Source organism: Rattus norvegicus, chromosome X, assembly GCF_021556685.1.
Source record: "Rattus norvegicus strain SHRSP/BbbUtx chromosome X, alternate assembly SHRSP_T2T, whole genome shotgun sequence".
NCBI classification, from domain to species: domain Eukaryota; kingdom Metazoa; phylum Chordata; class Mammalia; order Rodentia; family Muridae; genus Rattus; species Rattus norvegicus.
In genome coordinates, this window is record NC_141554.1 from 22,528,190 (window position 1) to 22,540,666 (window position 12,477).

Consider the following 12,477-nt stretch of genomic DNA (forward strand, 5'->3'; position numbering starts at 1 on the left):
AAGTGAAAAATTAGACATAGGTCATGTAAACTGTAGGTAAAGGATTGGAAGCATAAGTATTTGTTTCTCGTGTCATTATCTCCCAAATAGACATAGAGACTCTCTCCTTTGTGGTTACTTATTTTGCTCTAAATAGAAATGAATCTACCTAAGAAATATTTACTTGAAAAAAAAGAATTGTTCTAATTTATTTTTAGTCTTTCGAGACAAGACTTTTCTGTGTAGCCCAAGCTGTCCTGGAATTCACTCTGTAGACCAGGCTGGGTTTGAACTCAGAGATCTGCCTGCTTCTGTCTCCCAAGTGCTGAGATTAAAGGAATACACAACCACTGCCTGGAAAAATAATTAATCTCTTATCCCAAATTCATAATGACCCAGCCCAACAAGGAAAGTATAAACAGTTGCTTTGTCTAGGAATGACTAGGTAGGTTTTCAGAAAGGATTCAGGTTTTGTTTGTTTGTTTGTTTGTTTTCAAATATTTCTTTTGGGGGATGTGATCACATGCCTACATGTGTTCCCATAGGTATTCAGCCTTATAGATCTGAGAACAAACCCAAACATGAGGTTTAAAGTCCAAGGAAACCTAATCATTTTTCTGAGGACCTGATAGATCAAGTTACCAAAAAAAAAAAAAAAATCCTCGAATCCTCAGATGCTCAAACGTTTTTGAGGAATCTTGGGACAGTTTCTTGATGCTCAAGTATATAGGACACTTGTAGTGTGTTTCTTTTTGTTGATTTAGATTAAACTTCAGAAACCTAGAGGGCCTCCGTACAATCATCAGACACAATCATTTCTAGTCCTAAAGTGATTCTCAAATCCACCCACGTCTCTCCACGCCCACTATCACGTCAGTATCATCCGCAGTGCTTCCCAGCTGTTTCCGAATCCATTCCCTGTAGCAGAGTTGCTCTTATAAAGTACAACCAAGCACAAAATATGCCACTTCCTGTGAGATTTCCCTGATGAGTCCCTGCTGCCTACTGAGTAAATGGTAAGCCCTCTTAGTGTCCTCTTTATATAGATCCTTCCTGTATGTAGTATTTATCCTCCATGACACCCCTAAATCTTCGCCAATCTTCCACTCCCATGCTTGGCTCTACAGAGACAGCAAACTATGAGCACTTGGGGATTCCTCTAAAATCAACCTGTTTTCACGTGCCTCTATGCCTCAGAACAAAGTAGTTAACATCAGAAGATTCTGTGCAGAGATGGCTCCAGTCGGGGGACTCTCTCTAGAATGAGCTAAGATGGGACATCCACGGGCTCTAGAATCTAGCAGACTGAACCTTGACCCATCAGAAGTGATGGACTGGGGGGCTGGAGAGCTGACTCAGTGGTTAAGAGCACCGACTGAGTTCAATTCTCAGCAACCACATGGTGGCTCACAACCATCTGTAATGGGATCTGATGCCCTCTTCTGGTGTGTCTGAAGGCAGCTACAGTGTACTCATACAATAAAATAAAATCTTAAAAAATAAATTAAAAAAAAAAGAAGTGATGGACTGTCTCCCTCTCTCATGACACTTCCAAGCGTCACCTCTAGACGTTCTCTAAGTAGGCCATCCTTAGTGGGTAGAATTAGTTTCCTAATGAAATTGTATAAGGATTAGCCACGATAAGGCAAGGCATTTTGAGAACGTATCCATTTGTGTGTCCCTCACACCCACCCACTTCTCCTTGTCAGGGAGTTGTTACACGATCTTCTGTTGAGGCCTCTTTCACACAATGAAATTTGAACCGGAGGGAAACAATACACTAAATCTTCGCCTTTTGATGAAAGACAAAATGGAACCAGACAAATCCTTATTGAAGGAGCAAGAGGAAATGTTTTTCTCAGGGACACAAGAAGGGAAGCTACTCAGGTTCTCAGAGAAACACACTGGGCTCCCCATTGCCTTTCCAGATTGTCTGGAGATTCCTGGGCCGGGTCAGGGATGAGGAGGCCATGAGTATGCTATCATTGAGAAGAAGCTATCATCAATATCCAGAAGCCACCCTCTCTTGATGTTTCTCTTGCCCCATTTCTAATTCACTGTAGCCCCGCTCCCATTTTACTGTATGTGTCCTTCCCCTGGGATCCCTGTTCTCTATGGGTGAAAGGTAAGCTACCCAGTATCTAACATAGGATCTGCTCACACTTGTTGTTCAATCATCACTGAACACATGGCCACTGGTCCTGGAATACCAAACACAATTTTACTTATGTGAGAAGAAAAAATTTGGGGTAGTATGTTGATATATTTTTTAAAACCATGGACTAGGTGAAGACTGCCCCACCCAGAGTAAGCAGGAAAGAAACTCCTCTAATGACCCAGAACCCTAAAGGGATCCTGAAATAGTGACATTAAATTTATCATACAATATAACTTCATTGTAGTTCCCTCCCCCACAACTCCACCCAGATCTTTCCCACCTGCTGCTTTCCCCTCCCTCTCCTTCAAGTACCCTTTCCTCTGTTTAAGTAACTTTCACCACCTCTTTGTTTGTTGTTTTTTCCTAAACAAGACATTCTCTGTGTAGCCTTGGCCCTGTATAGGCCAAGCTGGCCTTCAACTCAGAGATTCACCTGCCTCTGCCTCTCAAGTACTGGGATTAAATGTGTTGTACCATCATGCCTGCTCAAAATTTTAATACTTACGTTAGGCCTCATTATTTTGAAGATTTCTTCTTCAATTAATCAACATGCATCTCTAGAGAGTCATTTATATGAATGAGTTATGTTGCTTGCAAGGGACAAAATACATCACAAACACGTTTAGGTCAAAAGAAGGGTTTTTGGTTTTTTTTTTTTTTTTTATACTAATAGTAAGGTACAGGGCTACCTTCCTCATAGCTAAATCCACATGTCCCAGTGATGTCATTAGCAATCAATTTTTCATCTCTTGGCTCTGATATCCTCTGTTGATTCAGTTCTCAGGCAGGTTCTCTCTTAACTTGATTGCCAAGGTACTGAGAACCAAAAACTTTAGATTTATATCTTACCACTTAGCAACCTCAGAGGAAACATAGACTTATTTTCTCAAATAGTCCCAGTGAAATGTCCAAAAGTGACTTATCAACGAAACCAAATACAATGGCTAGAGAAGCAGAATCCTTTGACCACAACTAGGTAATGTACTCATCTAGATGGAACAAGACTGTTTTATCAGAAAAAAAAAGCATACTGGGAAGCAAAAGTGTTAGCTACATATTTGCACTTTCATCATCTCTCAGGTTCCAACCCCTGCCAATCACCCTACTCAGACTACACCATTTGGTGTGTGTGTGTGTGTGTGTGTGTGTGTCTGTGTCTGTGTCTGTGTCTGTGTGTCTGTGTGTGTATGTGTGTCTATGTGTATGTACGTGTGTGTATATATGTGTGTATGTGTGTCTATGTGTATGTACGTGTGTATATATGTGTGTCTATGTGTGTGTACGTGTTTGTATATGTGTGTGTATGTGTGTGTATGTGTTGTGTATGTGTTGTGTATGTGTGTGTATGTGTATGTACGTGTGTGTATGTGTGTGTATGTGTGTGTGTGTATGTGTGTGTATGTGTGTGTATGTGTGTGTGTATGTGTGTATATGTGTGTGTATATGTGTGAGTGTCTGTGTGTGTATGTGTGTCTATGAGTATGTATGTGTGTTTATATGTGTGTGTATGTGTGTGTATGTGTGTATATGTGTGTATGTGTGTATATGTGTATGTGTGTATATATGTGTATGTGTATGTGTGTCTATGTGTATGTACGTGTGTGTATGTGTGTATGTGTGTATGTACGTGTGTATGTGTGTATGTGTGTGTGTGTCTATGTGTATGTACGTGTGTGTATGTGTGTGTATGTGTGTCTATGCGTATGTACGTGTGTGTGTGTATGTGTGTCTGTGTGTCTATGTGTATATACGTGTGTGTGTATGTATGTATATGTGTGTATGTGTGTATATGTGTGTATGTGTGTATGTGTATATATGTGTGTATGTGTGTGTATGTGTGTCTATGTGTATGTACGTGTGTGTATATGTGTGTGTATGTGTGTGTATGTGTGTGTGTATATGTGTGTATGTGTGTGTCTGTGTGTCTGTGTGTGTGTATGTGTGTCTATGTGTATGTACGTGTGTGTATATATGTGTGTGTATGTGTGTCTATGTGTATGTATGTGTGTGTATATATGTGTGTCTATGTGTGTGTACGTGTTTGTATATGTGTGTGTATGTGTGTGTATGTGTGTGTATATGTGTGTATGTGTATGTCTATGTGTGTCTATGTGTATGTGTCTATGTGTATATACGTGTATGTATGTGTGTGTATGTGTATGTACGTGTGTGTGTATGTGTGTGTATGTGTGTATATGTGTGTATGTGTGTGTATGTGTGTGTATGTGTATGTACGTGTGTGTATATGTGTATGTGTGTCTATGTGTATGTACGTGTGTATATGTGTGTATGTGTGTCTATGTGTATATACATGTATGTATATGTGTGTGTATGTGTGTGTATGTGTATGTACGTGTATGTATATGTGTGTGTATGTGTGTATGTGTATGTACGTGTGTGTATATGTGTGTGTATGTGTGTGTATGTGTGTGTATGTGTGTGTATGTCTGTATGTGTGTGTATGTGTGTGTATGTGTATGTACGTGTGTGTATATGTGTGTGTATGTGTGTCTATGTGTATGTACGTGTGTATATGTGTGTGTATGTGTGTCTATGTGTATATACATGTATGTATATGTGTGTGTATGTGTGTGTATGTGTGTCTATGTGTATATACATGTATGTATATGTGTGTGTATGTGTGTGTATGTGTGTGTATGTGTATGTACGTGTATGTATATGTGTGTGTATGTGTGTATGTGTATGTACGTGTGTGTATATGTGTGTGTATGTGTGTGTATGTCTGTATGTGTGTCTATGTGTGTCTATGTGTATGTACGTGTGTGTATATGTGTGTGTATGTGTGTGTATGTGTGTGTATGTGTATGTATGTGTGTGTATGTGTGTGTATGTGTGTGTGTATATGTGTGTGTATGTGTGTGTGTGTGTGTGTGTGTGTGATGCTTCCTCCACCACAGTGTTAGATCTTATACCTATTTATCTTTATGTGGCTAGAGATAGGATAGTGATTTGGCCTATAGAAAATGTTCTCAATAAAGGATGAATGAATAGGTCTGTTGTGCATTTTTAGCAGATGATTAAATTATATGGAGCCATATATGGAGCCACACTGAAGGCCAAGTCAAGGAAAATAGTTTAATTTGATCTTTGGACAAATTAATAACAAGACATCAATTTACTTGGTTAAATGCATAATTGTCACTGGGTTGCATGGTAAATAGACATAGTGAACAGTTCATCCAACATTCCAACAATTATGTAATAAATGCTTTCTATGTGTCAGGGCTTTGCTGGATACCAGCATTAGCCTCCGGCTATTAATTACACCAATCTTATTAATGGAGATAGTGTAGCATCATTGTATGTGTAGGCTTTGGGGCCCTAGAATAAAAGCCTAACATCTTGCAGTCACTAGACTGATGCCTGTCAGCTGATCCTTGACCGCTCTACCTACATCCCTCGTCTAACGAACAGGAATAGTACGTAGCGTAGAGGAGGTTATAAGGATAAGGACAAGGATGGGTATGCAGCATGGAGAGTAATGCCTGGAATACTAAGTGATTCATAAATGTTAACTCTTGTGACTATGTAATACGAGCACCTTCTGCCTAAATGTTCCAGTTATACTTGATCTAAAACAAGAAACTTAACTTTTCTGGCCTTTGAGAAAATGAAAAGAGGGAAAAAGGAGAAGTGAGGATGCTTACCACAGCTCTGGAAGGTCATAATTTGACACAGAATGTAGGCTATTGGCTTGTTTACTGGCAAATGACCATGCCCTACAGCCAGGAGTGTAGCTCTGTGAGGTAACTTTGTAAAGGCCCCCATTTCATCTCTAGCACTGCCAGTGAGCTAGTGATCAAGAATTATGCATACAAAAATACAAGAAGTGCTCTTCCTACAGCCAAAAGCTGGTTAATGGATAATTTTCTTAAATCTTGCCATTCCCAGTCCTCAAGGCTCAGCATGAGACACAGAACAAGCAAATACTTTGTGTGGCTATACAGGGTGTGGTAACAGCATATGCTAGTTTGAAGGAGGGCCATTTGAGGTAATGGAGAGAGGTGATATTCAGAGGCCAGTAGACTGGTACTGAGATCCAAGCTTTCCTCTTACGTATTTACTGTGTGGCAGTCGTCACTGTCCAAAGCACACTGAGTATATTGCTTCCTTGAACCCTTGAGGCAACCTTAAAGGTAAGGTTTTCCTGTAATTTTCTTCTGCAGGTGGGAGCGATTGCAGGGAAGAGAAGTGAAAATCCTTGCCAGAGGTCACAGAACTATTAACTCGGGAAGCCAGATCTCCCTTCAGGCTCGAGAACTGGTGTTAATGATCATTTCTGCCTCCACTGCTCCAAATCCAATCCTTCAAACTCAGCTCCAGTCTGTAGCAGACCACCCGTTGCACCCTCCTTTCTCCTTGTCCCTGTCTCCAAGGGACCACACAGATCTTCCCCTCCAAACTTCCTCCCCTCTCATTTCTTGAGCCCAGCCTCCAGTAATCCAGGAAGTACTCCCTGGGAAGCCATAGGGCGGTCCTGCTAGGGAAGCAGGTGGGATAACTGCAGATCTTCACCTCTCCCCTAGTTCTTCAAACGCAATTCTCCAATCTTCCCACCATCTCAGCAGAACACCTGGTGCAGCTTGCCTGCCCTCTCTGCCCCTATCTCTCATGGATCACACAGATGTTCTCCAACCTCCCTCCTCACTCATCCTGTTAGTCCAGTCCCCAACTCCAGCAGGCCTTCTCTAGAAACTCTCCAGCCAAGCCTGCCAGAGAAACAGGCAAGCTTCAGTTCCTCCTTCTCTCTCTTCTCCACATCGAATCCCCTAATACCACGCCCCACCCTCCATTCCCACTCTGTAGTAGACCACCTATGGAGGCTTCTCCTCACCCTCTGCCCCCATTCCCAGGGGACTAAGCAGATCTTGAAGGAATACCTTGCTTCCCTCCCTCATGTCCTCCTAGCTACTCCCCATTCCTAAACACGTTGGCTCCTAATGCCTAGGGACAAATTTTACAAGGAACCTTCAGTGGCCACACTCTACTAAGAACCAGAGAGGACACCAAAAACCAAGGAATAAGACACCCACCCAACAAAGACAGTCCATCAACACCTAAAATTACAACCCTTCCAATCCCAGAAGCCTAAACACCAGTATGAAACTACAATAATAGCCAGGACAATCATCTCCACTAGGGCCCAGCAACCCCACAATAGTGGGCCCTGAGTATTGAAACATAACTAAAGCACAAGATCAAGGCTTTAAAATGCTATTTACGAATATGAATGAGGTCCTTAATGAAGAAATTAGTAAATCCACAAAAGAAACCTATGTAAACACCAAAGAGTGGAAGAAAATTAATATAACAGTTCAAGGCTGAAAAGTGAAAATAGAAATAAAGAAAACCCAAACTGAGAAAAATCTAGAAATTAAAAAAATTAAGGATTCCAACAAGAACTTCTGAAGCAAGCCTCACCAACAGAATACAAAAGAGGGAAGAATCTCAGGTGTGTCTGAAAACACACACACACACACACACACACACACACACACACACACACACACACACTCTATAGGTGTTTTCAGACACACCAGAAGAGGGCATCAGATCTCATTACAGATGGTTGTGAATCACCATGTGGTTGCTGGGAATTGAACTCAGGACCTCTGGAAGAGCAGTCGGTGCTCTTAACCACTCAGCCATCTCCCTGATCCCCACAGGAAGTATTTTTTTTAAAAAAAATCACAGAAGAAAATTCACCTAACCAAAGGAGGTTTGCCTATAACGTTTAAGAAGCATACAGAATGCCAAATAAATTGAACCAGAAAATAAAGTCCTCTCAGCACATAATAACTAAAACATTAAACATACAGAAGAAAGAAAGAATACTAAAAGCTGTAAGGAAAAAAAGTTGGAGTGTAAGAAAAAAAGTAACATATAAAAACAGACATATTCGAATTATAATTGATTTCTCTTTTTTATGGCTGAAAGAAAAGCACTTTAGTTTTTGTCTTGATATTTTTTAATTAATCATTCCATTTGTTTACATCTCAAATGATATCCCCCTTCCTGGTTACCCCTACACAAAATCCCCACCCCACATCTGTCCTCTTCTCCCTCCCCTTTGATTCTATGAGGGTTCTCCCCTACTCACCCACCCTTTCTCACCCCATTGTTCCAGAATCCCCCTTCGCTGGGCCATTAAACCTTCACAGGACCAAGGGTTTCCCCTCCCATTGATGTCATACAAGGCCATCCTCTGTTACACATGTGTCTGGAGCCATGGTACACTCCTTGGTTGGTGGTCTAGTCCCTGGAAGCGCTGGGTGGTCTGGTTAGCTGATGTTGTTCTTCCTATGGGGTTGCAATCCCCCATTGCTCCTCCAGTCCTTCCACCAACTACACCACCCAGGTCCCTAAGCTCAGTCAGATAGTTGGCTCCAAGCACCCATATCTGCATTGGTCAGTTGCAGGCCAAACCTCCCAAGGAACAGCCATACTAGATTCCTGTCACCAGGACGACAGTGTTTAGTTTGGTGTCTGCAGACATGAAGGATCCTCTTCAGCCTCTGCTCCATTTTTTTGTCTCTGTCCTTCCTTTAGACAGGAACATTTCTGGGTTAAAAACTTTGAGATGGGTGGGTAGCCCCATCACTCGACCAGAGGCCATGCCTAAAATCTGAAGGTGGTCTCTACAGGTTCTATCTCTACTTCTCAGTGCATTTCCACTAAAGTCATTCCCATTGGGTCCTGGGACCCTCCGGTGGCTAAAACCAGTTCCTTATACCCCCTGCGACATATTTTATTTGATATCCTGACCCTCTGTACCTCTCTCCCATCCCCTCCAGTACCTGATACTGCCCTCCTTGTTTCCTCCCCCTCCTCTGTCCCTCCCAGCTCTCCTCGTCCCTCTGCCTCCTATGATCATTCTGTTCCCCCTCAAAGCAGGACTGAAGCATCCACACCCTGGTCTTCCTTCCTCCTAAGCTCCATGTGGTCTGTGGGCTGTATCACGGGCATTGTGAGTTTTGGGGCTTATATCCACTTATCAGTAAGTACATACCATGTGTGTTCTTTTGTGTCTGGGTTAGCTCACTCAGGATGATATTTTCTAGTTCAATCCATTTGCCTATGAATTTCATCAAGTCATTGTTTTTGATAGCTGAGCAGTACTCCATTGGGTAGACATACCACTATTTCTGTATCTACTCCTCTGTTGAAGGACAACTGGGTTCTTTTCAGCTTCTGGCTATTAAAAATAAGGCTGCTTTTAACGTACTAGAGCATGTCTCCTTGTTTATATGTTGGAGCATCTTTTGGGTATATGACCAGGAGTGGTATAGTTTCTCAGGAATAGCCAGATTGATTTCCACAGTGGTATTACCAGCAACGGAGGAGTGTTCCTCTTTCTCTACATCCTTGCCAGCATCTGCTGTCACTGTGTTTTTGATCTTAGACATTCTGTTTGGTGTGAGGTGGAATCTCAGTCATTTGATTTGTATTTCCCTGATGACTAAGGATGTTGAACATTTCTTTATGTGCTTCTCAGCCATTGACTTCTCAATGAAGACCCTAAAAGCCAAAAGGGCCAGGTCCGATGTGCCATAGACTCCAAGAGATCACAGATGTCAGCCAGACTACTATATCTAGCAAAAATTCTGTCACCACAGATGGAGAAAAGAATCTATTCCATGACAGAACCAAATTTAAGCAATATCTATGTACAAATCTAACCCTACAGAAGAAACTAAAAGGAAAAACTCTACCCTAAATAGGTTAACTATAGCTCCCTCCCCAAAACACCCACCAGGAAGAAAGAATCTCAGACCAATATATCAAATGAAGGACACCCATCACCACCACCACCACCACCACCACCACCACCACCACCACCACCACCACCACCAACAACAACAACAACAACAATAACAACAACAAAATAACAGGAATCAACAAACACTGTCCATAGATATCTCTCAACGTCAATAGTCTCAGTTCCTCAATAAAAAATCATTGACTGGAGGGCGCGGACTGACCGAGCGCACCGACCATGGCCTCCAAGTGTCCCAAGTGTGACAAGACCGTGTACTTCGCCGAGAAGGTGAGCTCCCTGGGCAAGGACTGGCACAAGTTCTGCCTCAAGTGTGAGCACTGCAAAAAGACACTGACGCCCGGCGGCCATGCTGAGCATGATGGGAAACCTTTCTGCCACAAGCCCTGTTATGTCACACTGTTTGGACCCAAAGGCGTGAATATCGGGGGCGCTGGTTCCTACATCTACGAGAAGCCTCCAAAGAAGGCCCCTCAGGTCCCTGTGGTGCAAACTGAAGAGCGAAAGACTAGCGGGCCCCCCAAGGGTCCCAGCAAAGCCTCTAATGTCACCACGTTCACTGGGGAGCCCAACATGTGTCCTCGATGCAACAAGAGAGTGTACTTCGCTGAGAAGGTGACCTCCCTGGGCAAGGACTGGCACCGGCCCTGCCTGCGCTGTGACCGCTGCTCCAAGACACTGACCCCAGAGGGGCATGCTGAGCATGATAGCCAACCCTACTGCCACAAGCCCTGCTATGGAATACTCTTTGGACCCAAAGGAGTGAATACTGGTGCTGTGGGCAGTTATATCTATGACAAGGACCCGGAAGGCACAATTCAGCCTTAGATCTGCAGATGCTGCCTCTAGGGGTCCCCTATTTGATCCTAAGGGAGAGTGACCTGCTGCCTAGTCCTGCCTCAGTGTGTCTCACCTGCAATTCCAGCACCTAAGTGGTGGAGGAGAAAGCCCAGCTAGTCCTGGGGTTTCAGCTCCCTTGGCCACCTTGCCATGTCCTATGTTGCCCGTGGTTTACTTTCTGTCAGTGTGCCTCCATAGCCCCATGGGTCCTGTGTCCCCATGTCCCTGATAACTCTTCAAGGTGGCTATCCTAAGATATCCCTTTGCCCACACCTGCCTACCAGTATTATTTATGCCCTGCTTGCCAGTGATGGCCATGAGCTAGCTCACAGCATTCCTGGGGGTGACGGCACCCCTGCAAGGAGCCCTTTGCTGGTTCCCACACTACTCCCTACTTACCCTCACATGGTTCACAGCTATGGAGATTTGCTGTCAATAAATAGTTTGGTTTTAAAAAAAATCATTCCCTAAAGGACATGCACAGTATGTTCTCACTAATAAGTGGATAATAGCCAAAAAATTATAGAATGCGCAAGATTCAGTCCACAGAACTCAAAAGGGTCCACAAGCTGAAGGGCTCAAGTGAGGAAGCCTCAGTTCCACTTGGGAGGGAGAAGAAAGCAACCACAAGGGGAAGGGAGGGAGATACATAGGAGAGAAAGGGGATGGGATTGCGGGGAGAGGAGAACATGATCTGGTATTGGGTAGGGGAAAAGGACTGAAGCCCTGAGGGCCAGCAGAAAAATGCAAACACGTGACCTTAGGAGGAAGGAGGTTGGGAGGATATACCAGAGACCTGGGAGGTGAGAGACCCTCAGGACTCAAAGTGGGGGACCTTAGATGAAATGCCCTACAGTGGGGAGAGGGAACTTGTAGAACCCACCTCCAGCAGAAAGACAGGGCATTAAGGGAGAGATGGGGTTGCCATCCCACAGTCAAAATTCTGATCCATATTTTTTCCTGTCTGAAAGAACTACAGGGATGGAACTGGAGAAGAGCCTGAGGAAAAGAAGGTCCAGCAACAGGCCCAAAGTGGGTACCAACTCAAGGGGAGGCCTGGGGCCATAACACTGTTACTGAAGTTATGGGATGTTCACAAAAATGGACCTACCATGACTGCCGTCCAAAAGACCCAACAAGCAGCTGAAAGAGTCAGATGCAGATATGTGCACCAACCAATGGACAGCAGCTGCTGACCCCTGTGGTTGAATTAGGGAAAAACTGGAGGAAGTTGAGGAGGAGGGCAACCATGTAGGAGAGTAGGAGGACCAGCAGTCTCAATTAACCTGGACCCCCGAGATCTCTCAGACACTGATCCACCAACCAGGCAGCATACACCAGGTGAGACGAGGCCCCGACACATACACAGCAGAGGATTCCCGGGTCTAGACTCAGTCAGAGAAGATGCACCTAACCCTCAAGAGACTGGAGGCCCCAGGGAGTGGAGAGCTCTGGTGGGGTGGGTGAGGTGGGGACATCCTTGGGTAGATGGGGCAGGAGGGAAGTGCACGGCTAGGAGCAGAGAGGAGGTACCGGATGTGGAACTCTCAGCGTCGGGGTGTGTGGACCAGGAGGAGAATAATAAAATCTGGAGTCAAAAAAGAAAACACCAACTAATGGATGGGAAAACTGCCTTCTGTCTGTTGTATACAAGAAACACACAGCATCAAAGACACCTTAGGGTACAAGAATGGGAAAAGCA

The 12,477-nt window shown here is 43.8% G+C and overlaps 1 pseudogene across 1 annotated transcript; it reads left to right on the plus strand.

Moving 5' to 3' along the window:
• The first annotated feature begins 10,137 nt into the window (after nucleotides 1-10,137).
• Nucleotides 10,138-11,235, plus strand: Crip2l2 (cysteine-rich protein 2 like 2; annotated as a pseudogene). Its single transcript, XR_015646487.1, has one exon. The product of XR_015646487.1 is annotated as a cysteine-rich protein 2 like 2, transcript variant X2 (transcript).
• Nucleotides 11,236-12,477: the final 1,242 nt, after the last annotated feature.